Source organism: Triturus cristatus, chromosome 4_1 (assembly GCF_964204655.1).
Source record: "Triturus cristatus chromosome 4_1, aTriCri1.1, whole genome shotgun sequence".
NCBI classification, from domain to species: Eukaryota; Metazoa; Chordata; class Amphibia; order Caudata; family Salamandridae; genus Triturus; species Triturus cristatus.
Genome location: NC_140585.1, coordinates 755,377,534 through 755,404,712, shown reverse-complemented (window position 1 = coordinate 755,404,712; position 27,179 = coordinate 755,377,534). Strand labels below are relative to the sequence as shown.

At 47.2% G+C, this 27,179-nt stretch overlaps 1 protein-coding gene and 1 long non-coding RNA gene across 2 annotated transcripts in view; one reads left to right on the top strand and one right to left on the bottom strand.

Annotated features, from left to right (window-relative positions):
- LOC146855487 (uncharacterized) overlaps positions 1-27,179 on the bottom strand; it is a 152,577-nt gene that overhangs the window by 8,660 nt on the left and 116,738 nt on the right. The gene's annotated exons all lie outside the window — the stretch shown is intronic.
- SLC38A4 (solute carrier family 38 member 4) overlaps positions 26,473-27,179 on the top strand; it is a 216,149-nt gene continuing 215,442 nt past the window's right edge. The window contains exon 1 of the mRNA XM_085653322.1: positions 26,473-26,608. The gene's annotated coding sequence lies outside the window, so the exon portion shown is untranslated. The remainder of the gene's footprint in view (positions 26,609-27,179) is intronic.

The following is a 27,179-nucleotide window of genomic DNA, read 5'->3' as shown; positions in this document are numbered from 1 at the left end:
GCAGTCAGATCAGGGAGGGGAATCTGTTGGGACAGGAATGGTGCATGCATGTTACATGGGAGTGTTCCCCAGGCTGAGTGGCCAACTGCATGTGAATCTGGTATTTTGACTTCTATTTTGAACCTGTCATCAAGCACAGAGGCCTAGACCTGACCCTGACAACATGACGACCAAGACCTGTCCTTTGCACTGGAGGGGGGACATTAAGCATAAACAATGCATGAATGTCCCTACATTGGGTTAATCAGGTAAAGCCATGGTAGCAGTACTATGTGTGTTATTGTATTGTGTGATCAGACCCTCTCATGTAAAATCTGCTGTTATGTGAGAACCAATCTGTTCTGCTGACAAGCTGTGTGTTTGTGTGTGTGTGGGGGGGGTGCACGTGTGTGTATACTGTGACCCTATGATACATATATAGTAGTATGAGTGTGTGTGTGTGCGTGTGTGTGGTTGTGCATGTGTGTGTGCGAGTGTGTGTATGTTGAATATCCCTGGATAAGCACAGTACAAGATGAAGGGTGAAGATAGCTCTCTAAGACAATGTATTGCATGCAGTCTTTTGGTTGGAGGGCAGAGACACAGAAAGGAAGAGGGTATGGGCAGGTGTACCTTTAGAAATTCCATAAATAAGGGGATGCTGATTGGTACTTCCTGACCACTGCCCTTTGGTAAATGTTAGAGGTAAAGGGAGGCACTGCAGATTATTTTGTTCAAGGCAGTGCAGTTTTCAGGCCAGGTCTGCACTTTTGTCTGTCCCTAATTTCTGATTCAAGAAAGCCGGTGATAGCCAGGTGCAGAAAACTCACACTTCATTATGCCCAAAGTTGTTGCTGCTCATCTTTGGAAAGAGTTCCAGTGTGACCTGCTGTGTGAAGCATGACTTTACACAAAAGCTGTGTTTGGAGAGCAGACTGAGAAGGACACCTGAAAGAGAACCACCTCAAACCAGCTCTTAAGTTTGAAACAGTGGATCCAGATCCCATGCCCTGAAAATTTGTTTGGAAGTAGGGGCCAAACAACCTCACATTGTTCCAGTCCTAAGTACTTCTTGGCCAAGGAAAGGAGTGTTCTACAGAGTACCCAAAGAGCTGCAGGGTATGCAAGGGAGGTGTATGCCTGATAGCTGTTCTCCCAGAGGTCAGGCGATATCACCTGAAGCAATTTTTTATGCTGGATGAAATGAGGATCTGCCTGAATAAGCCAAGAAACTTGCCTGCTGAGAAAGGGAAGGAATATGCCTGGACCTGCAGGAGAAGAGACTGTTCAGGATGAAGAGGCCCATCATGTTCCCATAAGGAGCACTCAGAAGGAGTGGGCAAACTTGAGAAAGTGATCTAGGAGTGACCTAAGGCAAGAAGGGCACCTGCTGTCTCTGTGCAGTATTGTTGAAACTGATCTTAAGACAGCACCAGTTGTTTAGCTTAAGTTGACCAAAGTGTTACAGTAATCAAATTAGTTCTGTCACGGGCACCTTGTTGGTGTATTCATGAAGCCCTCACCCACCAACCTAGTTGGTGGCATGCTTCATCATCGGGCCCACCCAGTGACACCTAGTATGTCCCGGGTGTGCTACGACGCCTGATTACAGCGGAGCTGGTATATTGCTGAGAGTGCAGTGAGGTTGGGTAAGTTGTGATTTATAACGGCTTGGTGGTGGTCCCAGTACCCGAGGGTAAATTAAATTTTAATAACTGGGCCGTCACCAGCGGTTAAAAGTAAGGCTACAGGACGTGTGAGGGTGGCGAGTTACTGCCCCCTGCGTCCTTCAGATGGTCGACATGTTTCATCCAGTGCCTTAGAGTGTTCTGGCTTTCCTCAGGACCGTTTTTTAAAAAAAGGCGTGGTGAAATAAAACAGACTTAGTGTTGTGGTACAGACTATGTGATACACTCACTAAGGCGTTTTTCTATATGTGAGAGGGGGATTCCCTTCTCATGCATATGCTTTGGGTTATTAGCCAAGGCTTCCTGGAGGGAAGCGGTAAGGGGATGACCAGTCTTACTGGTCAGTGCTTGCCTTGTACCTGTTGCCCCGCCGTCGTCCTCCGGAAAGGAAGGAGGAAAGCCAGAACACTCTAAGGCACTGGCTGAAACATGTCGACCATCTGAAGGACGCAGGGGGCAGTAACTCGCCACCCTCACGCATCCTGTAGCCTTACTTTTAACCGCTGGTGACGGCCCAGTTATTAAAATTTAATTTACCCTCGGGTACTGGGACCACCACCAAGCCGTTTTAAATCACAACTCACCCAACCTCACTGCACTCTCAGCAATATACCATCTCCGCTGTAATCAAGCGTCGTAGCACACCCTGGACATACTAGGTGTCACTGGGTGGGCCCGATGATGAAGCATGCCACCAACTAGGTTGGTGGGTGAGGGCTTCATGAATACACCAATAAGGTGCCCGTGACAGAACTAATTTGAGTACTGTAACACTTTGGTCAACTTAAGCTAGTCCTCTTTGTTTAATCACATATAAACCCTCGGGGACTCGGACTAGCTAACTAGTCCTCTCTCTCCCTCTTGTTACACGCAAGTACCAGTTGTTTGCCATTGTGAAATGACAGGACAGCCTGCCATGATCCGAAGAGAGTGGTGATGCCTCCATCAACAAGTGAACCAGAGCCCATGGTGGCTGCAACTGACTCATTGCCTGAAGAGAACTCAGATTGGAGGCAAATACCCCTGCCTGCTAAAGCACTGGCTTCAGAGTGCCTCTGCTGCTGAGTACTGGTGTCACCACAGGAGCCTGCCTGAAAAGTGTCCCCAGAAATCATTTTGCACAAAGTCGCCCTGCAGTGCACAAGTCCTGGAGGAGTTTACTCCTTAAGGGTGGGAACAACCTGACACCCACTACAAAGCCCGGACAGCGGTCAAATGAATGCAGGCACCCATTGGTCTTAATTGAGCCTGGGGATGAGAGAAACTGAGGAGTGCATGAGTAAAACTGTCACACTCACTGAAAATCTGAGAATTTAAAAAACATCTTAAAGACTTTGAACTGAGTTGCCAAACAAATCCAAGAGTACTGTGAGCAATCAGAGCCTAATTCCTACCTACTCCCCAGTATATAGGACAGCAATTGTGTGATCCCCGACTTAAAAGAGATGGAAGATTGATCTGGAAAAATGGAGGGAAGTGTAATAGTCCTTGATTAACAAAACTTACAACAGCCATGTATACTGAACTGATTGAATTGTGTAGTATTTAGTTTTGCTTTGAGAAGAAAAGTAGTTTCTTTTCATAAAATATATGCACTGGGCTGGACAGTATATTATTGTGTCTGCTGTTTCAATGTTGAGTTCTGAGCTCCTTACCCTCACGGACCACTCTCAGGTTGATGACCTCCCCCACCCACCAATGAAGTCAGGGGCGGCTCCTCGGTTAAGGAGAAGGAACGTCGCCCCACTGCTTTGAAGCAGGAAAAGAAGGAAAAAATAAAATGATAAAATCATAATGTTAGCATTTTATTTTGTCCTCCTGCTGCAGCAGCTTTTTCCGTGACGGGGGCGGTGCTGCTGAGCAGGGGAGGAGTGGTAGAACCCTCCTTATGTGCACAATGACTGTTTCGTTGGCCCTCTGGGCCACCCAAAACAGTCATGCGCACTGTTCCTGTTCTCCATGCAAGCTGCATTACAGCCTGCGTGCAGAAGATGCCCACCCCTCCAGCCCCTGGCTGTGTGCCATGTCACGGCGCTGAGACCAATCACAACGCTGCATTTCAGCATTGTGATTGGTCAGGGGAGCCTAGGTGCTTACCAATCACAATGCTGCAGTGCAGTGTTGTGATTGGTCAGGGGTGCCTGGCTGTGCTTCCGTCCAAAACGGAGGAGAGCAGGAGCAGGGACGCGGGCCCTGGCAGTAAGGTAAGTGTATTTTTTGTAATTTTATATTTAGCCCCGCATCTCTCTGCTGCCCCCTCCCCCGCTGGCCTTCTCTGGTCCGCTGGCTGCCACTGAATGAAGCATGAAGTCTGACATCCAGGTAACAGTCATAGGTAAGAGAAAGCTTTGAGGTTCAGATTCAGTCACAATAGTCAGGTATATTCTTGAAATGCCCCATATGGCCAAATGCCACAGTGAAATGCCACAGGCAGCGTCTAATGCCCAGATTCAGTTTCACAGTCAATGTAAACGAACAAACAGCTTATGAGATTTGGGATCAGCCTTAAGACTCTTGTGCAGTTTCATTGACTGCATGTACCTAATGTTGTTCTTAGAACATACTAGGACATGCATAAAACATTCAGAATTTGGGGCAAACACGTTATTTCAATTAGTAGTATATTCAAAAGATATTTATTATTGGAACGCAAAAAGTTTTTAAAAATTAACTTCTAGTACAATGAGAAACATCAGTAGGTCTAACAGGGGATCACAATGTTGAAAAGGATCTAAACAAGCATTTGCAATGCATCGGTCTCGCCTTTGGGACCTTATATGTATTTAGCAATGCAGCATATTAGCCATTTTTGCTGAAACATCTACTGTTCTTTAACCTAGAAGCTAGCTTGCCTCCTGAGAGGGAAGGAGTACACAAACCCTGCAGGATGTGAAGACGAAGCAGAAGCAGCTAACAACGGAGCTGAGGGTCCATCTACCTAGAAAGAAATGTGAGTGCTCCTGGAGTGGAGTGCAGTTTTTTCTCCGAGTGTCTGCACCACAGCACTTTTGTGAAGTAGGAGGGTGGCACTTTTAAACACCCCTTTCTTTTTGCGATTTGAAATAAGAAGCATTACCCCTTTGACAAGTCGGAAAAGATTTCCTGACTAGTAAAAGTGATTTAGCAAATAACAAAATACACTTTTGCACTTGCAAGACATATTTAAACATGAGACCCAATCTTACTAAAATAATGTTTATAAATTTCCTCAAAGCTGGTCCTATGAGTTTTGTTAACTAACAGCCATTCTTTACCAGTTTGTGCGACCTTGAGTTGCTGAAATGGAAGACTGTTGTCTCCTGTACTATAACGTAAGAGGAGGAACAGACAGCTGAAAAAGAAACAGTGCCTACTACTTGAAAAAAACCTAAATGTGAGCAACGTGTTAATCAGCCAATCTAAAAGCGGCCGACTGGAGAACCAGGTTCGAGTGTCAGCTCAGCATCCTGTGATTCCTGTAAAATCACTGTACCTCCCAGTGCCTAAAAAACAAAAAAAAATACATCCTTGTGTAATGTAACTGGTGCTCATTTAAAGAGCTCCAAGACATTTGAGTCAGGTTTGCGCTGCATAAATTTTGAAAAGCAAAAAGAAGCTTGTCTCAAATGGGTTTCCTAGCCTGTCGTCTTGCACAAATCGTTATATTTTTAATGTTTTTTTTTAATACGTTGCTTCACAATTGAGAACTTCTCACCAGCTTCTTCAGTGAAGTTCTTTAATATTAGGGAGCACTCTATAAGAAACACAAAGCATGCATTTTCAGTGTATGCCAACTATTGAAAATGAGAGTAGTTGTGGTTTTCTGCTGGTCATTTTGCTCCCTTCTAATGAACCATCTCTGTAGGGAGCGTGAATTTTTATTTTTATTTTTTGTTCCGCGGCTGGAAGAAACAAAATCATTGTGTCCTGTTATTAGAAACCTTTTCTTGCATGTGAAATGAGGAGATATATATATATTGAGGGGATATACAATTTTTCTCAAATACATATTTATTTAGTAAAGGGTGGCACCTTGGACTGCACTTGCGTGGCGTGCTCATGCATAAAGAAAATAGCTCTTAAAACTGAAGCAGTGGATGGTCACAAATACTATATGAAACAGACGATGAGGCGAGCAAATAGTAAGCCTATGGGTGGGCTAAAGCCTAACAGATTAAACACAACACCTCTCTTCGAGACAGCACATGTGCTGTCTAACTGAGACCTAAAAAGAACTTTTGAATCATTTTGCAGATTTTCTGGCATACAATTTTATACCACGCTCAATAAAAATTTTTCTAAAATGCGGCAGCCTATCTTATATAATGTGTGTAATAGACTTTTTAGGGCTCGCCTGCGCAGTGCGCATGTGCTGCTAAGGCAAAAAGACCTTTTGCGATCGCTTTGGCTTTTCAGCCAAACACGTGCACGCGTTCCATTGCCTTCAATGGCAACACGTGCACGTGTGGCAATTCACTTGCGGGAGTGCGGTGCCATATGGTAGCAATTATTGCTCCTGGCGCAGTTCGCTCTCGCAAGTGAAACGCTTTCACTCGCCCCCTCCTCTCGCCCCTCCCCCTGCTGCCTCCTCCTCTCCTGCCAAACCTGCTCTCCGCTAACTTTTGCGGGCGCGCTGATCTTTCAGAGCTTGTCTTTGGAGAGGTGAGCGCTAGCTTCAACACATCCACAGGGATCCGAATTTAACAGGTGCGATAAATAACACCTATTTATGAATTCTGCCATCAAAATGGCATAATGTGCCGATTTTCATTTCTACGGCACCAAAATCTGCGTGTCCTCCTATTTAGAGGGCATTTCCCGCCTTATATATTTCAACAGGTTTGATCTGCTGAAAGTTTCCTGGGTAAAACTGCGGAGGTGTGGAGTTTATCACTCGTTATTGTGATATTTAGGAAGTAGCAGGAGTTAATTCCAGTATCACAATTAATCGGGCCCTTTGTGGAGTGGCTCATTGCCTGGCTCTGTCCCCTCACTCCCTCTTCCTGCCCATCGTTTCGTTCTCTATTTCTGCTCCTGTCCTTTCTCTGCACTCACACTCCCTCGGCGTGTCTGGCATGCGTCCCGGACTCCCCCTGGCAGCCACTCGCCCCCCAGCTGGCCCCAGTGGCGTAACGATAATTGAGGGGGCCCCCCTGCAAGGTACGTGGAGGGACCCCCTCCGGACTCTTTCAGGAGCTCCTCGGTCGAAGTGCAGTGCTGAGGGGGCCCCCTGGAGCTTGGGGGCTTCCCCGCACTGTGGGGGATGCGGGGGCCTGTGTTACGCACCTGTCTGGCCCGAGGGTCCCGCAGCTCGTATCTGAGCCTGTGGCAGTCAGAGACAGGCGGCAGGTGCGTGAGAGAGGCGACCCTCAGAGACGAGCGACAGGCACGTGAGAGAGCCGGCCCTCAGAGACAAGCACTGAACAGGCGCAGTGTCTGAGGCTAGAAGTGGGGAGAGGGACGACCGGGGGCCGGAGAGAGAGGGGAGAGTCACACACAGCAGAACCGCACCACAGACAGCTACTGGAGTCACAGAGAACCCCCCCCCAACAATGCAGCACTTATAAATGTGTGTGTGATTCATGCTGCGGAGTCTCTTCCTTCCCTCGGAATGCCATCTCTTGGGGCATCAATCGTCAGCTCCTTTCATATCTGAATCACCTCCTGTCCCCCTAGCCCCCTGCAGAGGGGTGAGCAAAACTTGAGTCTAATTCTTCTTGAGGGCAAGTTGACCATGTTGTGCCGTAGCTACTAAGCCATTTAATACCAGATGGCTGCATAAAATAGGGACTTGTTTCTTAGCCGACCGTCTTAAAAGACGGATGGGCGAATCAGAATCAAGAGAACCCTTCCACGTGGACAGTCACAGACGTGGATAGGGGGAAGCCGTTGTCAGTCATAGGTCCTTGACCCTGCCTAGCTCCTTGACAGGAAGTCTGTCCATGTCATAACTGATCTAGATATCTTACCTACATCCAGTGCTTTAAATGGGCCAGTGCTGTCCGGTACAGAGTACCAACACTTTTTTATTTTGAGAGGGAGAGTACCGGCACTTCTCAAGGCAGACGTAAAACTTTTAATAGGAGAGTCCCTGCACTTCTCAGAAACAAGCAGGTCCTCTGATACGGAGTACCTGCACTTGTCAGAAACAAGCAGGTACTTTGATACGGAGTACCGGCACTTCTCAAGGCAGACTTAATACTTTTAATAGTAGAGTACCGGCACTTCTCAGAAACAAGCAGGTCCTCTGATACGGAGTACCGGCACTTGTCAGAAATACAAGCAGGTACTCTGATACAGAATATTTGCACTTATCAGAAACAAGCAGGTACTCGGATACGGAGTATTTGCAATTGTCAGAAACAAGCAGGTACTCTGATACGGAGCACCTGCACTTCTCAGAAACAAGCAGGTACCGAGTATTTTCCCATTTCAGGCACTGCCTACGCCACACTTAAAGCATCTTATGTGCTGTATGTCAAGCTACCATAGACAGAAATATCACCTGACATATGTATTGCATTCTAAATATCGTTTACAAAAATATCTTCTTATCAGGTGCAGATTTTCTGTTATTAACCCCAATGGAGTATTATTTGTGTTACAAATATTTAGGACACAATAATTGCGTCAGCCGATATACTGGTGAATATATTCAGGTGCCACAGTCCCTTTTGTGTCTTCTGAGAGATAAAATGAATACCAGAGAGCATTCTGGTGGTAATCCAGCCACAAGCATCTGCTGTCAGACTGAGCTCTTTGGGCAAGACACCTTTGTTTCAATAAGAAACGCCCCCCCACCCACTTGGGTGCTGTCCTTCTCGCCCTTCCTCTTTGCCCCTTTTCTTCTTAGAGACTTGAGTTTACCCATGACTAGCAGGGAGCATGAGCAATCCAAAATGGCACCCGTGGAAGGAAGTGCCATAGCCCTATACACGTTGTTAGCCGATATGGATTCTTGAGCCACCTGATCCACTCTGTGCACTGTCCTACTCGGTAGTGAAGGTCCCTAGCATAATATCTCACACACTACACTTGATAAAGCTCCTCGAGGAGATTCTGTTCTCAGCATACACTGTATGAGGTATACATTTCACTGGCTGGGCCTCCCTGGATTGAGAACTGTATCAATTCCTGACGAATAAAACGTCCATTTGAGGGACCAGGGAAGGGACCTCTATTCAAATGAAAAACAAGCATGTGCAATGCAATAGGTCTCGCATTATAAAAGTGTGAGCAGTTGGCATTGCTAATAATAATGCAACACTAGCTATTGGCATTGTAAATCATAATGCCATTTATTTATGTGATTGTTTTATAAAATAGATAAAAAAGGCATTGTCATGAACAATGACAATAGCTGAAACTTTTGCAAATGCGCGACCTATTGCATGTTTCAGTACTGCAGGCTTTTTTAAAGTTTTAGTCACTACTCAAAATGAAATCCATTTTATCAGCGTTACCAGTCCTCCTTTATGTTTAATGCCCTAAATGAAACACAATGTTCTAAGCAGATTGCTAAACAGCATCTCCAGCCCCGATCACAATGTCTCACTTCATGCTGGACAGTGGGCACCCTGTTTTTATGCAGCGCCAAGACGGGGTGAACTAATGCACAGACTGAGGTCTGTCAGCCTCCGAGGCTCAAAGCATTCCTTGCAACAGTCCTCTGTGTCAAGGTATTGCCATGTGTACAGCACACACTCTGCAACAGCAAGTGGTTTCAAAGTTGGGGGTGACTTCCCAAACTTTCCCGAGGTGTTCATCGTGTTTGGTAACAGCGTATTTATGCCGACAGCCCAAAAAACTGTTTGTGGTTGTATGTGTGTGTTGTGTGTGGTTGTGTGTGGGTGTGGTTGTGGTTGTGTGTGTGGTTGTGTGTGTGGTTGTGTGTGTGTGTGGTTGTGTGTGGTTGTGTGTGGTTGTGGTTGTGTATGGTTGTGTGGGTGTGGTTGTGTGGTTGTGGGTGTGTGGTTGTGGGTGTGTGGTTGTGTGTGTGGTTGTGGGTGTGTGGTTGTGGGTGTGTGGTTGTGTGGGTGGTTGTGGGTGTGTGGTTGTGGGTGTGTGGTTGTGTGTGGTTGTGTGTAATTGTGTGTGTGAGTGGTTGTGGTTGTGTTTGTGGTTTTGTGTGTGTGTTTGTGGTTGTGTGTGTGGTTCTGTGTGTGTGTGTGTGTTGTTGTGGTTGTGTGATGTAGTTGTGTGATGTGGTTGTGTGTGTAGTGGTTGTTTGTGGTTGTGTGATGTGGTTGTGTGTGTAGTGGTTGTGTGTGGTTGAGTGTGTGGTTTTGTGTGTGTGTTATTGTGTGTGAGGTTGTGTGTGTGTGCTTGTGTGTGTGTGGTTGTGTGTGTGTGGTTGTGTGTGTGTGGTGTGTGTGGTTCTGTGTGTGTGTGTGTGGTTGTGTGTTGTTGTGTGATGTGGTTGTGTGTGCTTGTTTCAGTACTGCAGGCTTTTTTAAAGTTTTAGTCACTACTCAAAATGAAATCCATTTTATCAGCGTTACCAGTCCTCCTTTATGTTTAATGCCCTAAATGAAACACAATGTTCTAAGCAGATTGCTAAACAGCATCTCCAGCCCCGATCACAATGTCTCACTTCATGCTGGACAGTGGGCACCCTGTTTTTATGCAGCGCCAAGATGGGTGAACTAATGCACAGACTGAGGTCTGTCAGCTTCCGAGGCTCAAAGCATTCCTTGCAACAGTCCGCTGTGTCAAGGTATTGCCATGTGTACAGCACACACTCTGCAACAGCAAGTGGTTTCAAAGTTGGGGGTGACTTCCCAAACTTTACCGAGGTGTTCATCGTGTTTGGTGACAGCGTATTTATGCCGACAGCCAAAAAAACAGTTTGTGGTTGTATGTGTGTATTGTGTGTGGTTGTGTGTGGGTGTGGTTGTGGTTGTGTGTGTGGTTGTGTGTGTGTGTGTGGTTGTGTGTGTGTGTGGTTGTGTGTGGTTGTGTGTGGTTGTGGTTGTGTGTGGTTGTGTGGGTGTGGTTGTGTGGTTGTGGGTGTGTGGTTGTGGGTGTGTGGTTGTGTGGGTGGTTGTGGGTGTGTGGTTGTGGGTGTGTGGTTGTGTGTGTGGTTGTGGGTGTTTGGTTGTGGGTGTGTGGTTGTGTGTGGTTGTGTGTGTGAGTGGTTGTGGTTGTGTTTGTGGTTTTGTGTGTGTGTTTGTGGTTGTGTGTGTGGTGTGTGTGGTTCTGTGTGTGTGTGTGTGTGTTGTGGTTGTGTGATGTAGTTGTGTGATGTGGTTGTGTATGTAGTGGTTGTTTGTGGTTGTGTGGTGTGGTTGTGTGTGTAGTGGTTGTGTGTGGTTGAGTGTGTGGTTTTGTGTGTGTGTTATTGTGTGTGTGGTTGTGTGTGTGTGGTTGTGTGTGTGTGGTTGTGTGTGTGTGTGGTTGTGTGTGTGTGGTTCTGTGTGTGGTGTGAGTGGTTCTGTGTGTGTGTGTGGTTGTGTGTTGTTGTGTGATGTGGTTGTGTGTGCTTGTTTCAGTACTGCAGGCTTTTTTAAAGTTTTAGTCACTACTCAAAATGAAATCCATTTTATCAGCGTTACCAGTCCTCCTTTATGTTTAATGCCCTAAATGAAACACAATGTTCTAAGCAGATTGCTAAACAGCATCTCCAGCCCCGATCACAATGTCTCACTTCATGCTGGACAGTGGGCACCCTGTTTTTATGCAGCGCCAAGATGGGTGAACTAATGCACAGACTGAGGTCTGTCAGCTTCCGAGGCTCAAAGCATTCCTTGCAACAGTCCGCTGTGTCAAGGTATTGCCATGTGTACAGCACACACTCTGCAACAGCAAGTGGTTTCAAAGTTGGGGGTGACTTCCCAAACTTTCCCGAGGTGTTCATCGTGTTTGGTGACAGCGTATTTATGCTGACAGCCAAAAAAACTGTTTGTGGTTGTGTGTGTGTGTTGTGTGTGGTTGTGTGTGGGTGTGGTTGTGGTTATGTGTGTGGTTGTGTGTGTGTGTGGTTGTGTGTGTGTACGGTTGTGTGTGTGTGGTTGTGTGGTTGTGTGTGGTTGTGTGTGTGTGGTTGTGGGTGTGTATGGTTGTGTGGTTGTGGTTGTGTGGTTGTGGGTGTGTGGTTGTGGGTGTGTGGTTGTGTGTGTGTGGTTGTGTGTGTGGTTGTGGCTGTGTGGCTGTAGGTGTGTGGTTGTGAGTGGTTGTGGTTGTGTTTGTGGTTTTGTGTGTGTGTTTGTGGTTGTGTGTGTGGTTCTGTGTGTGTGTGTGTATTGTTGTGGTTGTGTGGTGTGGTGTGTGTGTAGTGGTTGTTTGTGGTTGTGTGATGTGGTTGCATGTGTAGGGGTTGTGTGTGGTTGAGTGTGTGGTTTTGTGTTTGTGTTATTGTGTGTGTGGTTGTGTGTGTGTGGTTGTGTGTGTGTGGTTGTGTGTGCGTGGTTGTGTGTGGTTCTGTGTGTGTGTGTGGTTCTGTGTGTTGTTGTGGTTCTGTGTGTGGTTGTTGTGTGTTATGGTTGTGTGTGTAGTTGTGGTTGTGTGTGTGGTTGTGAGTGTGTGTGTGTGTGGTTATGTGTGTGTGTGGTTGTGTGTGTGTGGTTGTGTGTGGTTGTGTGTGTGTGTGAGACCCATAAGCACAAAGAGTTGAAATAACAGGGGAGAGGCACCCACAGTATGCAAGAAAAGGAAAAGAGAGCTTAGAGTATAATAAAGCATGAGGAAGAAGGTTGAAGGCCCAGAAAGAGGCAAAAGAAAGGAGAGGGGGGCTAGAAGGAAGCAAGACTACAACAAAAGAAAGAGCAGAAAGTAGAGAGTATGAAAAAAGTGTGAGTGAGAGGGCTGAAGGCCAAGAAAGGGGCGAAATGATGAGGCAAGAGGCAAAAAAGAAGAGAGAGTGTGGAAAAGTGTGAGAAAGAGGGCCAAAGGCCCAAGAAGAGGAGAAAAAGAGAGGCAAAGACAGAAAGAGTCCCTGAAGAGGGTGCACAGAAAGTCAAGAACCAGCACGAGAGAGAGAGTGAGAGGAGAGCAATTGAGACTGAGATGGAACAAGTGTCAGAGAGAGGAGAGGAGAGGGGATGCTCCAGGAAGATTGAGGTGCAGAACTCGAGGTGCAAGACTGGTGCAGGAAGGGCCTAGACTGGTCGGAGGATCAGTACCAGGTAAGTGGTGGGGAAATGGGCCTAGTGGCTCCAAAGCTCTCCCCTTACCCTTAAATGCCACGCATCAATGCAACCTTTCAAGTTTCCCTAGGGGAAATGTGTGTTATCACACCGATTTCCACCGGTAATTCTGCAATTCCATAACTTACTCTGGGGAGAAAATTTGGCACATTGGCCTGGTGAAAGTTTTTCTGAAAACATTTCATATGGATTTACCGCATTACTCGGAATTCTTGAGTTGGGCTGTAATGTAGTACCAGCCAAACCATGATTGACCTCAAATAACATTTTGACCCTAAACTGGGCAATGGTAAATTAGTATTTGTTGCAATGCTCCTGCTAACGATAAAGTGGCACATTCTTCATTGGAACCATCTATTCAGTAAGCTTCTAAAAGTTTAAATTAACACTATAATATGGCCATTCCCCCTTTACTTCATTATATCGCAAACAAATGAGCGCTCTACAATGTAAGGTCAATTAGATCTGCTCTTTGCCTTTATATTACACGTTTATGTTTTCAGAAAACGCAAGGAAGAATGAAAACTCAAGTTGTGTCAAGGTATTTCCGCCTCCTGCCAACCTTCTGGTGAACAAGGGGGTTGGTGGGGTCCTTTGTGAAATGTGTGGTTCATAATGCCTTTATACCAGTGCTTTAAATGGGCTTCTAAAGAGAAATGTAATACTTTTAATTGGGGAGTACCAGCACTTCTCAGAAACAAGCACTTCTATTTTTCCTTTTCAAGCACTGTTGCACACACTTTATTAGCACTGTGATAACAAAGGCATAAGAACAATTTACAAAATATATAAGCATCATTTCAGTATACAGAATTAAATGCATCCACGATTTCGAACCAACCGCTCTTAGCAGCGCGTGATGTGGTGCCAGCACTTCTAAACTTATAGCTACAATGAGAACTTGGAATTTATAGCTCATTTCAGGCCATATTATAAACTGAACCTCCCTGCCATCTCTGAATAAAATCATGCAACTGATGAAAACAGTAATTCTACTCAAGCTGGCAGGCGTTCCAGCTAGTGAAAGCTCGATCATTAAGGCGGCCCCATAAAATTTCCGTGAGAGTAGTGGCAGTCTAATAACCGTATAATGCCTACTGATAAGAATTAATAATTTCTCAAGAATCGTTACTGCTTAAATAAATAGATGTTGATTTACTGGAGTTTAATCGGGCACTCGACAATACATAATGGCGACATCCCATTGGAATCCACTCCATCTATCGTCCACTCTGAAGGTTTAGACACCTTCTGTAAATTGCACAGAAGAGTCCCGATGTAAATCAAAATAACAATATTCGCTCACGAGCCTAGACTGTCTACAGCTCTGTAATTATCTCTCTGAGGCACGCGCGCGCCCTTTGATCCGTTTTCCATAATTTGAGTTTTTCACCGACGCTTGTTTTCATAGGCCGAGTAACAAACCCCAAGTAGACGCAGCCATGTTTACAGGATGTGACGGTAGCTTCACAGCACTCCTCAGTTAGAAACAGACATTCTGTCAGACGAGTGCGACTGAAGAGGATCTTTTGCAGGGTTCCTCGGTTTCAATAGGAAATTCAAAGTCAATGAGATATCAAAGAGTATCTTGCACAGCATGCTCCCATAGGGCTCTATGCTTTTATGTGAATTGTGCATGCTTGTTAGATCTGACGTCCTACTGCTAGTAAATAATTAGGATCCTATTTCTTTATGCATGACTTGGTGGAGATTTTAAACACGAAACGTATGTTTGCTGATGTTTATAATACAGTGGTGCAACTTTAAACAAGCATCGCGGCACCAACGCTTTACTTTTGATGTTATAAGTAAAGCGCGGGTGCCGCGATTATACCAAAAGTAAAGAAATAGAAAAAAAATCTATTTCTTTACTTTTGGTATAATCGCGGCACCCGCGCATTACTTATAACATCAAAAGTGAAGCACGGGTGCCGCGATTATACCATAAGTAAAGAAATAGATATTTTTTTATATTTCTTTACTTTTGGTATAATCGTGGCACCCGCCCTTTACTTTTGATGCACACAATCTGTGCCCCTGCCGGGCTCGAGTTCTCACTGACAACAACACAAGCAGAGGAGCTCCAAGGAAGCGGACGAAAAGGGAGGGGGTAGTGCAATCCGAGATGACGCGGGGAGCGAAGGGAGGCGGAATTGCAGTCAGAGGAGCCTCAAGGAAGCTGACTAGAAGGGAGGGGGTAGTGCAAAAAGAGCGGGGAGAGAAGGGAGGGGGTAATACAAACAAAGGAGCCTCAATCTATAAAGCTAATGAGAAGGGAGGGGGGAGTGCGAGCTGAGGAGCCATTAGATGCCAGCTGTGCATGTGCACGTGATCGTTCACTCAAGCTTTAGGCCAGCAAAACAGTGTGGGTAGCACTTTGAAAATCCCACATACAAATGTCTCTCCGAGCCAGCACATGCCCTGGGCTCAGCCAGACCTAACAACTCTTGAATCTAATAATATTGTAATGTGGCACCACAATGATCTAACGCCTGTCCTCAATTTTGACTTTTATTAGACAATTATCACATCACTTTATATTCTGCAGTCTTTGAAATTGGGGTGAATAGTGGCGGGTGGGGGCACTTTTGGCTTGGAGTTATGTCTCCCACAATGTGCACACGATCCTTCCATGATGCGTGCAGTATTAAACTGAACATGCGAGCAGAGTTTATTTGAAGAAGTCTTCTTTTAAAAAATGTTCAAATGAAAACCTGCTATAATTAAATGATGAGTTTGCCGAATGGGAGTGGGGTGTGCGTTCCGAGAACGAACTGACTACACAGATATAGTAATCACAGAGATTCTGCCACAATCAAAAGTGATTACAAAGAAAATATCCTGCAGGCTATTGCAGTATTTTTCTGTTATATTGTATTAGCATCAAGGCCAGTGGGTTCATTTTGTTGTAGCTGAGGTTAAATACAGAGTAACGCAAAGAAGTTAGAATTATGTTTAGGCTTACGCAGAGAGTGATGGTTCTTTTAGGTTTCGGTTAGAGTTTGGGTAAATGTTAGGGTAGATTCAGTTACCGGAGGGTGATGGTACGAGTTACAATCAGGGTGAGTAAAAATCATTATCATTATAGAGGAGGTTGTTGCCCCAGCTTCATTGCAGCAGAACAAGCAGTATTTGTGTAATAATTTGCTGTAGCGGATTTTGTTGCTGCAGATTGTCTGTAATGACATAGATCTGAACACAGGCCTAAAAACGACAAAAATCTTATGAGGTAGTCGATTGTTCTAGGCTGATGGTCAGTCGGGTCTGGGTCCCCCGTGTTCATCTTATGTACTTCTGTTCTACTCTAGTAACCTTCAACTAAACATACAGCGTGCCAGAAAGACCTCCTTATGCACGATGGGGCATATTTATGACGTTTGCACGCAGGGCAGCAAGCCACCTTGCTGCGCTGTATGAAAAGGGCAGCAATGCACCTATTTAACATCATACAATGCATTCCTGTACTTTTCTTGCAGTGGCGCAATTTTGGCTGCCTAGTACCAATTGCAACAAGCATTGGCATAGCCAATAGGTCTCGCTTTTTGGACCGTATAAGTATTTAGTTATGCAGCAGAATATCCTGGTGCAACAACACCAACTATTGCATGGCTAAGCACTTATAAGTTCCCAAATGCGAGACCTATTGGCTATGCCAATGCTTGTTTAGCTAATGCCTTGGATAGTCACAGTGTTTCCTTTCACAGACTGGGTCTTATCAATACTATAAAAACACTTGCCACTAATCTCTAGTGTGCCAGCCAGGATTCTGATAAGCAAAGCCTCTGGTTACACAGTCACACAGATGAGTGAAGTTATCACATTAGACAAGTGAGCGTTCCACCAAAACAATGAATTGCCCACACAAGTTTAACTTACACTTATATTCATCTTAGGTGTGTCTATTATATTATATGTGCAGCTACCTGTAGGTGAAAGGCCAACAAAATAGTTCCCGAATATTTAGTTACTTTTAGCCATGTGTATAACCCACATAACCACACTGAATGTGCCCCCACTTCCAATGTAATCAAGATCATAGTTACCATCATCTTTTGACACTTTGATCGACAGCTAGTTGCTGGGCTTCCAAGCAAAAGGAAAGCACTACTCTTTGATCAATATTTCAAATATGCTCTGGTTACTATGTATAATTTTCCTTCTTAAGAACCTTCCAACTGTAACGCACAACTTAACACGTAGGCCCAACTCACCTAATACAATCTAAAATAGCCCTATCGCTCCAAAGCGGCTTGCAGAACTCTCATGTTTTCCAGTGCCATGCGTCAGCAGTTCATCCAGTCCAAGAACATTCTTGTAGCCCTGGTTTTATAATGTGTTAAACAGGGCTATAGATCCCAGCTGCAAAGAAAAAAAGCCAGGACTGGAAGAGCTACTCACACGTGGAAATGGGTCACCTGGGGGCCCTGGGCGGGCTTTCAATGAGAGACTTTAATAAGCGCTGTATAAATACAATTTACAGTTACACTATGCAAAACTCTTCAATAACAGTATATAGATCTACGAGGGAGGTCTTCGCAGGCTACGTATCTGCCTCCACAGTCACACGCACATTTTCTAATTGATGTTTTGTGTGTAACGAGAGAGACTAAAATAATAGTCCTCATAGCACAGTAGGGAATAGAAACTTTAGTATTACAGTGCTACGAATATGAGTCTGCTACTGAATTTACTCGCAAGAAAGTGTCACATTTGCACTTGAAAGTAACTCATAAGTGCACTGAAATGTCACACATAAGCAATCTGAAAACTTAGCAGCTATGGTGATATAACAGGCTTTCCTGCACCACAACCAGTGGACTATGAAGAATGTCTGAGTGGACCAGGCAATCAGATGCCTGTTGACACAAGACTGTGTACCTATTACATATGGCTGGCCATGGTATGATGAACTTAGGAAGCGGATATGTGTACGACGGGGAAGTAAACTTCAACGTCTTTATACATCTTTAAACAGATATTTATTGCAGTCAAACATGATCTAGAGCCAAAGAACTCTCATACCTTGTTTACGCCTGGGCTCTCTGGTTGGGGATGTCTGCCACTGTCGAATTCTGGTGCTCGACTCTGGCTGTAGTAGCGGCTGTCATGTGAGGTACGGGGCTCTATCGCCACGGGGCTTTTTATTCTTGCCACCCATAGCTGATGCTCCCTAACTTAGCTTCAAGCCAGGATTTCACAATCACAACGCCTCTGCACTAAAGTGTCCCATTCAGGCACCCTTCCAAACCGGCACATTGCATGGTAGAGAGGATTCAATTCACAGTATTGCGCCACAGAAATTGAGTGAAAATTATCTACTCACTTTAGCATCCTACTTTCTCCACTTCCTCAGATACTCCTCACCATCACTTACTCCAGTGCTTGGCGTTTCCCACGGGTCAGACTCCTACATCATTAACCCTCTGCTCGAGGTGCTCTGAGCCTCGCCTGACACCTCTTACCTAGTACCTCACCATCTCGAAGAGTCCTAACCTGGTGTTCGCTCAGGCGGGGGCTCCTCTTCAACCACCGGCTCCTCCTCGTTCACCCTAGCCTCGACCGGTTCATGACCGCCGCCCTCCACCAGACTCTGCTTCTGATTCTTCATCATAGACAGCAAGATTTGACAACACGTTTGTGCGGCCCTCCATCACTGACACATGCGCCGCGTGAACTCCCGAAAAGTGTCACAAATGTACGCATGCGCTTAACTTAACGTTAGCGTCACAAAAGTAAGAGAAAAACCCCCCACTGAGCGTGCGCAAGCTATCAATGGACGTGTCAATCAAGCATTGGCAATGCAATCGCGAGACCTATTGCATTGCGAGACCTATTGCATTGCAAATGGCAATGCGTGCAGGCGACGAGGGGGGCAGCGAGAAGGCATCGGACTGCAGGAGGGGGGGGCAGAAGAAAGTAGTCACTGCAGTAAAGGGACCAATAGGCATGGAAGGACACAAATGACGACATGGCCGTCAGTAGGAGGGACTAACAAGCCTACAACCAATCGGAAGGCAGCATTTAACACACAAGCCAATGCAAAAGATGGGCGGAGAGCGGGTGGAGCTTAAATGAAGTTTCCCTGCTATAGTATATACTGCATGTCTCAAGGAGACAGTGCAAGCGCTGCCTAGGCGAGACATAAAAATTCCACTAGGAGAATCCATAGTTGAAAATCATTCCACTTTATCTCTATGAATATGAAAGTACACAGTAAGCAACCCAAATCTTGACATTTCATTCATATTGTAGAGATTACTTGCCTATTATTTCTGAATATTACTAGCAGATCTCGCAGAGTGTAGTCCTGAAAAACAACTTTTATTGACTCTAATTATTGATGTTCCATTAGAGAGCAGAAACAGGGGGATAGGTCCATTCTTCAAAACATTATCAGTACGGCCAGATAATATGTGCTTCACAGGGCAGACTTCCTGCTTCCTCGGGGCATATAACATAGACATGTTTAGCTAGTGAAGGCCTCAATAGGGAAAAGAGGTTTTCAAATTATTTGGTTCAGAACAGTTCTTAGGTCGTGTACTTGAATGTACAATAATGGGACAACACTAGGGCCAGACAATAAAGATCTATATGTTCTCTATGATAATAGCTCATTCGACATGTCTCCAGCCAGCAGCTCACAAATTCGACATGGAAAACTGAAGACCTGAAACTGTCCAGCAGTAAACCAGTTTGGAATCTCTATTCTCTCTTCACTGGGTGGAGGTTTCCTGAGCTCAGGGCTTCTGCAGAGCCAGGGCCCACACTGGCTGAAGTAGACTGTGTGAGGCAAGAACAGGGTAGGATATGCAGCGTATAATTGCGTCTCATTTACAGGTCAGATACACGCTACCTCCCAGGATTAGGGGAAGCCGATCTGGTTCATCCAATTCTGGAAGGAGTCAGGGACCTAAGAATTTGCCTCTGCTGCGCTGAAAGGACATTGCACTGCTTGCAAAGGTGCTGTTCCTCCATTATCAAACTCTCTGACATGCGCACTAGCCATGTTGTTATAATGCATGATCAGAGCACTGTACTTCTGCAAGTAAGTAGTAGTAGTTCAGACACAAATCGCATGTCTTTATGGAGGCTTGATTGGTGTTTGCAGGGTCTCAGTTCCACTTCCCTTAGTTAACCACCACCACTGGAAGGGCACTCCACAGGGTGCGGAACGCATGATAATTTTTCTTCAGCTGATCCTCTATGTCAAAGAGTGAAACTCTTGCTGAACAGGTGCAGTAGTTTGTGAAATGACAATTTGCCCTTCCCTCTGTGTCCAGTTGACCCACTCCCTCACTTTACCAACCCCCTGAGGCTAACGGTAATACGTTTTAGGTCATCAAGTGCAATGGGGGGAAGTTTTAGGGGTTGTCCACGAAAGCATTTTTACAAAACAGTGGTATGGTGTGCCCACTGATGCCAGGAACATTTCCATTCAACGGTGTGCCTTGTCTGATGCAATTGGCCATTCCCTATATTGTCTAATGGCTCAACAGACGTGCATGATGAACCCGTGCCAGCCGATGACTGGCAGCACTAAAAAGCCCACTCTCAGTTGCGAATGCCACCCGATATGTTTCTGAAACTTCTGCTTGTGTCTTGCTCTATGGGTGACATCTCTTAGCACGAGGCTGCGGGGACAATGTGGGGTGTGCAAGAGGCTTTTCATTCACGTGCCTGTTACAATGGGCATGTGTTGCACATGTGTTTACTCGCCGAATCGTTGCCATTCACAGAGTTGACCACCGTGATTTGCATATCCGTGTGTGCAGAGTTGATCTGCTTGTGTTCTCGAGCCTGATAGCAATTGTGGCACACGATCCTGCAGGAACATGTCTGAATGTGCACAACGTTAATACTTCCTGACTCATTGATGTAATTAAGTGTTGTACGTGATGTAACGTACGCGTTGGTTCCAAACCCCGTAGTCCTGTTTCTGCTTGCATGCCGCCTGACGTCACCGGCCAATCCGGTGTCGAGGATGGCTGTGACGTCGGGGGGCGGGCAGGCAGTGCAGAAGAGCGCGAGGACGCGAGCCGGCGGTGATTTCTCCCGCTGCTCCTCGTGGGCCGTAATTGTGTATAGAAGATAAAATAAACCGAACAAAGCATCAATCCTGTCTTGCCTCCCTCATTTGGTTACACTACAAATGGCGACGAGGGTTAAAAACGGACATTACGGCCCGCGAGTGAATTGATCGATGCCTGATGTTCCCATGTGCTGTTCCTCACGCTGGTCTCGCCTCGCTGTTTCCCGTGCGCCAGATTCTGGCTACTGCTTTCTGCTGCCTGCCTTTGCCTCCTGCCTCGAAGCCCTGCTGGTGTGCTGCTGGGGGCTGCCTGCTGTCCTGTGGTGCTGTCTCGCCCCGACGACTCCGTGAGCTGCACTGGTGAGCTGCTGTGGAGGGAGCGCCTTCTCTGCTGGTATTGGGTGCTTCCATCTCCTGAGGCTGCGTTTATTGCTGCGGTGCCTGACGTCTACATCCCTGCGGTCGGGGTGTCCTTCCGAGATTGGTGGGGAGTGTCCAGGATCTGCGCCGCTGCCCCACGTGTACCTGCTCTCCTGCCATGGCGCAACCCATCAACATATGTGTGCCGCCCCTCTTTCTGGACTCGCCTGGTAAGCCATGTATGAAGTGGAAGGGGTGGCTGCGCGCATTTGAGAATTACATCGTCTCCATTGACGGCGAGGGTTATAGCGCTGCACGCAAGAAGTCGCTTCTGTTCGGACTGTTGGGGAAAGCAGGCCAGGAGGTTTTTGACAGTTTGCCCATATATACGGACCCTCCGGGGGCCCTTGCCCCTCTAGACGTGTACCAGGAGGCGGTTAAGCGGCTCGAACTGCAATACTCTGAGGAGGGTAATGTCATGGTGGGGCGCCATAAATTCGCTTTACGGAAGCAGGAGGAAGGTGAGACTATCGAGGAGTATATTGCCTGTCTACGTGTGTTGGCGCAGGACTGTGAATTCGGGGAGATGACTGATACCTACCTCAGGGACCAGGTGGTGTTCTACTGCCATTCCAAAAAGGTGCAGGAGCGGTTGCTTTCTTGCAGGAATCCGTCGCTGAAGGATGTGGTGGCCATTGCGAAGGCCGTTGAACGTTCCATGGTGTCCACGAAAGAACTTGCGAGCACGAGCCAGGCTTCTAATGTGTTCTTTGTGCAGGACAAACATAGAGGTACATCCAGGACCCCAGACAGGGTGGCGAGCGAGAAAGGGGGGGGCAGGAAGCCACTCGCTTGTTTTAGGTGTGGGTCAAGGGATCACCTGGCGGATAGCAGGACATGCCCAGCGCTGTCCAAGAGTTGTTCTAAGTGCAGGAGAGTGGGCCACTTTGCGGCAGTATGCAAGGCCAGGAGACCTGGTGGGAGCGTGAAAGTGAGCTCGGTGAGCGACTGCGATGCCGATACTGATGCGGACATTGTATTGTCCATTGATGCTGAGGATGGGAGAGTGAAGGGGCCTATTGGCTCCGTTCTGATTGGCGCAGTTGAGCTGCCATTTACGGCCGATTCTGGTTCCCCCATTACCCTGATTTCTGACACCACGTATGAGTTGAAGTGGCAAGGTGTGAAATTGCATGAGACGGATGTGAACCCGAAGGCTTTTGGGGAGAAAGACATAGAGATGATGGGGTACTTCTGGGACTTCCTCACCTTCAGGGGGCGAACAGTGAGAACGAAGATCTATGTGGCTGAGAAAGGGAGGAGCCTGGTGGGGTGGAAGGATCTGGCCAAGCTGGGGGTGATGCTAGTCCCGGGGGCGGATGATCCCATAGTCCTGAGGGAGGATTGGGTCGGCTACGTGCAGCCGGATGATTTACATGAGGGATTAGCTGAGGTCATCGGCAGATTTGAGTCTGTGTTTGAAAACAAAGTAGGGTGTGTGAGAGGATTCGTGCACGCCATACGACTGAAAGAGGATGCCGTGCCGATAAAACACAAGGTCAGATCTGTTCCCCTCTCTGTCAGGGGGGAGCTAAAGGATGTTCTGGATAGGTTGAAGTCGGAGGGAGTGATAGAGGAAGCAGGCGCATCAGAGTGGGTGTCCGCAATCGTGGTGTCCAAGAAGAAGAGGACAGGGGACATTCGGCTATGTGTGGACCTGCGATCTTTGAACAGGAACATTTTGGTGAACTGCCACCCTCTACCCAACATCCAAGAGATCCTGTCTTCTACATCTGGGTCGCGATTTTTCACCTTGATTGATCTGAAGTCCGCATACCACCAGGTGTGCCTCACGGAGGAGTCCAAGGCACTTACCACCTTTGTTACCCCGTTCGGTGCCTACAGGTACGTCCGCCTTCCGTTCGGCCTCGCCTCAGCTTCCGGTGTCTTCCAAAGGTTGATGGATTTGCTCTTCGGCGACATGAAGGGGGTTGAAGCCTTCCAGGACGACATTCTAGTCCACACGGCGGGTGAAGAGGAGCACCTGGAGCTGCTGGGAGAAGTGCTGAGTGTACTACGCGACAAAGGGATGACTGTCTCCAAGGACAAGTGCAAGTTCATGGAGGGCAGGATCGACTACTTGGGACACGTGCTGACCGCGGAGGGCATTGCGCCAAAAGATGATCTGGTGAGGGCCATACGTGATGCCCCGTGTCCCGGAGACAAAGACGCCCTACGATCGTTCCTGGGGCTCAGCGAATATTACTCCAAATTCATGCAGGGATATGCGACCATCGTGGAGCCCCTAAGGAAGCTGCTGAGGAAGAACGAAAAATTCACGTGGGCGCATGCCCAACAAGCTGCTTTTGATGCCGTCAAGCAGGCCATCGTGGCTGCTCCCGTGCTACAGCCATACAACAGGGCATTCCAGAATGTGATTACAGTCGACGCAAGCGCCAAGGGTATCGGTGCGGTATTTTGCCAGTTCCATGGGAAGACGGAGAACACGGTCGCTTTCATTTCCCGGTCACTGAGTGACGCTGAGAAGCATTACAGCACCATTGAGAGGGAGACGCTTGCATGCGTATGGGCCGTGGAGAAATTGAGGAACTATTTGTGGGGCATGGAGTTCGAACTGGTCACGGACCACAAGCCTTTAATATACATGATGGACGGCGAAGGCCGCGGCAACGGGAAGGCCAGCTCGAGGCTTTTGCGGCTAATGTCCAGGCTGCAGGAGTATCATTTCACCATTAGGCACATCAAGGGCGGCCTCAATTGCAGAGCGGATTTCTTGTCGCGCTTGCCGGTCAGCGGCGAGGGGGACGGATCCATGGATGACACGGAGTGCGTAGTGGCGCTGGTGGACGCTACGGCCATATGCGAAGGATCCATTTCGGAGGAGGAATGGATGGCGGCCCAAGAGAAAGACACGACTATGCGTAGGGTGATGGATCACATAATGGCTCGCTGGCCCCCGATCCGGAACTTGAACGGTGCGCTCAGAAGTTTCCAGCAGGTTAGCCCCGAACTCTCCATCGAGGGCGGCTTCGTGAAAAGACATGAGCTGTTTGTGCCGCCGGAAGGATTGAGAGATAAACTAATCCGGTTAGCTCACAAAGGTCACCCGGGCGCTACCGCCACAAGGAACTTACTCAAACAATACTACTGGTGGCCAGGGATGTGCGGCGATGTCAACAGTTTTATCGACCGGTGCGGACCATGTTTGAGGGCCGACAAGCACTGGAAGACGACGAGAAGTGCGCTGCAGTTGGTGGACATTCCTGCTGGTCCATGGATCAAAGTCGCTATTGATTTCGCGGGCCCGTTTACCCTGCTGCCCGACGATTGCAGACATCTCATCGTCCTTACGGATTACTTTTCCAAATGGATCCACTACAAGTTCGTCAGGGAGGTTACCACTGAACGTGTGATCCGGGAGCTGAAGAGGGTCTTCGCTAATGAAGGACAGCCGAAGATTTTGATGTCCGACAACGGCACACAGTTGGTCTCCAGGCAGATGAAAGACTTCCTGTCCAGATTGGGGATCAAGCAGGAGAAAACCCCGCTATACAGCCCTAAGAGCAATGGGCAGGTCGAGCGCATGAATAGGTTCCTGAAGGAGGGTGTGCAACAGGCAATTGCCTCCAATTTGGATGTCAAGGCATTTCTGGCGGACAAGGTACACACATTTCACAACACGCCCAATGCTGTCACGGGGCACACTCCGTTCTACCTGATGAGAGGGAGAAGGTGTATGAGCGAGCTTACTCCCAAACTTGATAGGTGGTATGACATGAGGGAGGTACCTGAAGATGTATCCGATGAGAGGCTGAGGGTCAAAGAAAGGATTGTGGCCAAACAGGAAAGCAACAAGCGGTACGCCGATGAGGTGAATAGAGCCAAAGTCAAAGAGGTAGCGCAGGGGGATTGGGTGTTGGTGAGGAAACCAACCAAAGTGTTGAAGGGAGAGTCTGTTTTCCAGACCCCTGCACGAGTGCAAGGAGTGACTAGGGGAGCTGTCTGTTTGGAAGGTGGGGGATGGCGGAGCAAGGACGACATTGTCAGGCTCAAGGCAGGTCAAGAAGAAATCATCATGAGAGGCAGCCAGGTGCATGAGAATGAGGTCGATGATGGTATGTACGAATGGCAAGTGCAAGCGGACATTGATGGGACCACTGAGGATGGTACGAGTGCGTGCCATGGCCTAGCGGGCGTTGATAGCCATGGCGACAGCAGTCCCATGTCAGTGAGGGATGACAGTCGCAATGTGATGAGTGCGAGCCAAGGTGGTACGGGCAACCGCAGCGCGGGGGCCAACCTGCAAATCACTCCCCGCAGACCTACAAGGCATATCAGGGCACCTAAAAGGTTCGAAGATTTTGTTATGAGATGATTGTTATGTATAGTTCTCTATTTTGTTAAGAAAGGGAGATGTTGTACGTGATGTAACGTACGCGTTGGTTCCAAACCCCGTAGTCCTGTTTCTGCTTGCATGCCGCCTGACGTCACCGGCAAATCCGGTGTCGAGGATGGCTGTGACGTCGGGGGGCGGGCAGGCAGTGCAGAAGAGCGCGAGGACGCGAGCCGGCGGTGATTTCTCCCGCTGCTCCTCGTGGGCCGTAATTGTGTATAGAAGATAAAATAAACCGAACAAAGCATCAATCCTGTCTTGCCTCCCTCATTTGGTTACACTACATTAAGATATGGCTCTTTTTCTAAATACCGCGCCATCAGTGGGGATCTATTTATTTAAAAACGTGCACTTCATAGACCATACCACATAAATATTGAACTACATATCAGGGGATAAAACGCTGCCAAATAATTTCTCATCATACCACACGCTCCTTTCCACGTAAAATGAATACATGTTGAATTATTTTAAAACAAAAAAATGAATGATCTCATTTTTAGCACGGATTCCTGTTATATTTTTATCTCACATAGTCTACTATGTTAAAATTAGCTTTGGTACTTGTGAACTGCAGTGCTTTGCCAGGGCGTTAATTAGTGCTGCTGCCCGCATGTGCTGGACCTGTGTTAGTTTAACCAATCGTTCTCTGGTCTGGCTGTTCAGCGTGTGCATTGCTTCAGCTCTCCCCCCTCCCGTGTGTGCTTGCAGACACCTGAGAGCATGCTTTGCTGTTGCCATCTCACCATCTGTGAAACTCCCTGCCCTGCTGATTGGATGTCAGATTCCAAAGGGAGGGTCTCTCAGCCCTAAAATGAGATTTGAGGCTGTCCCCGAGATCACGTGATGGAAATTTCAGTTCAGTCAAAAAAAACTGGCATGTGAGGGTCTCCAACCTCAAATCCCACTCCCGGCGCCTCCTGTGCATGTTGTGCTCTTCTTCAAGTGGAATTTATCTGAAGAAGGAACTCTCTCAAGGAGGTGGGCGATCCCAGCGCTCTGAAGAGACTACACTGTAAGTTTGCTACAGTTTTCATTTGGGCATGTGATTGTTTATGTTATGGTGCGGATTAATTCTTAAATATGTCTTTTTAGAATGTTTAACAAAGAAATATTGGGGCTTTTTCTAGTCAGTTTTTGTACTGCCTGTTAAATACTGCAAGGAAAGAAACCTGAACTTGGAGGCGGAGAGATACACAGGCGCCCGCAGCTAATGAGTTATAGGATGTAAGAATAACGTGCCTGCCTTTCACATGAAGCCTTTACTTCTGCAAATCTGAAGAATCCGGCGCGAGAACTGCAGCCCATTGACGTGCTGGCTGCGGAGTATGGAAAGCCTGTAAATATGTTTATAGGTGCACACCCGAGCAGAAGCTGCAGCCAGTGCAGCAAAGCAACATTGTCTAGCCAGATGCAGCCGCTGCTTGCTGCATATTTTCTAGGGTGCTTTAAACATGTTTATTAAGCCATTGATTCTAGCTGCTTTTCCATGTGCTTTGGAAATCTCAGCTAAATAGCGTCGTCCGATTTAGAATAATGTAGGGCGTCCAAAACTCACGAATTCCGCCTCCGGTGTAATATTGCTA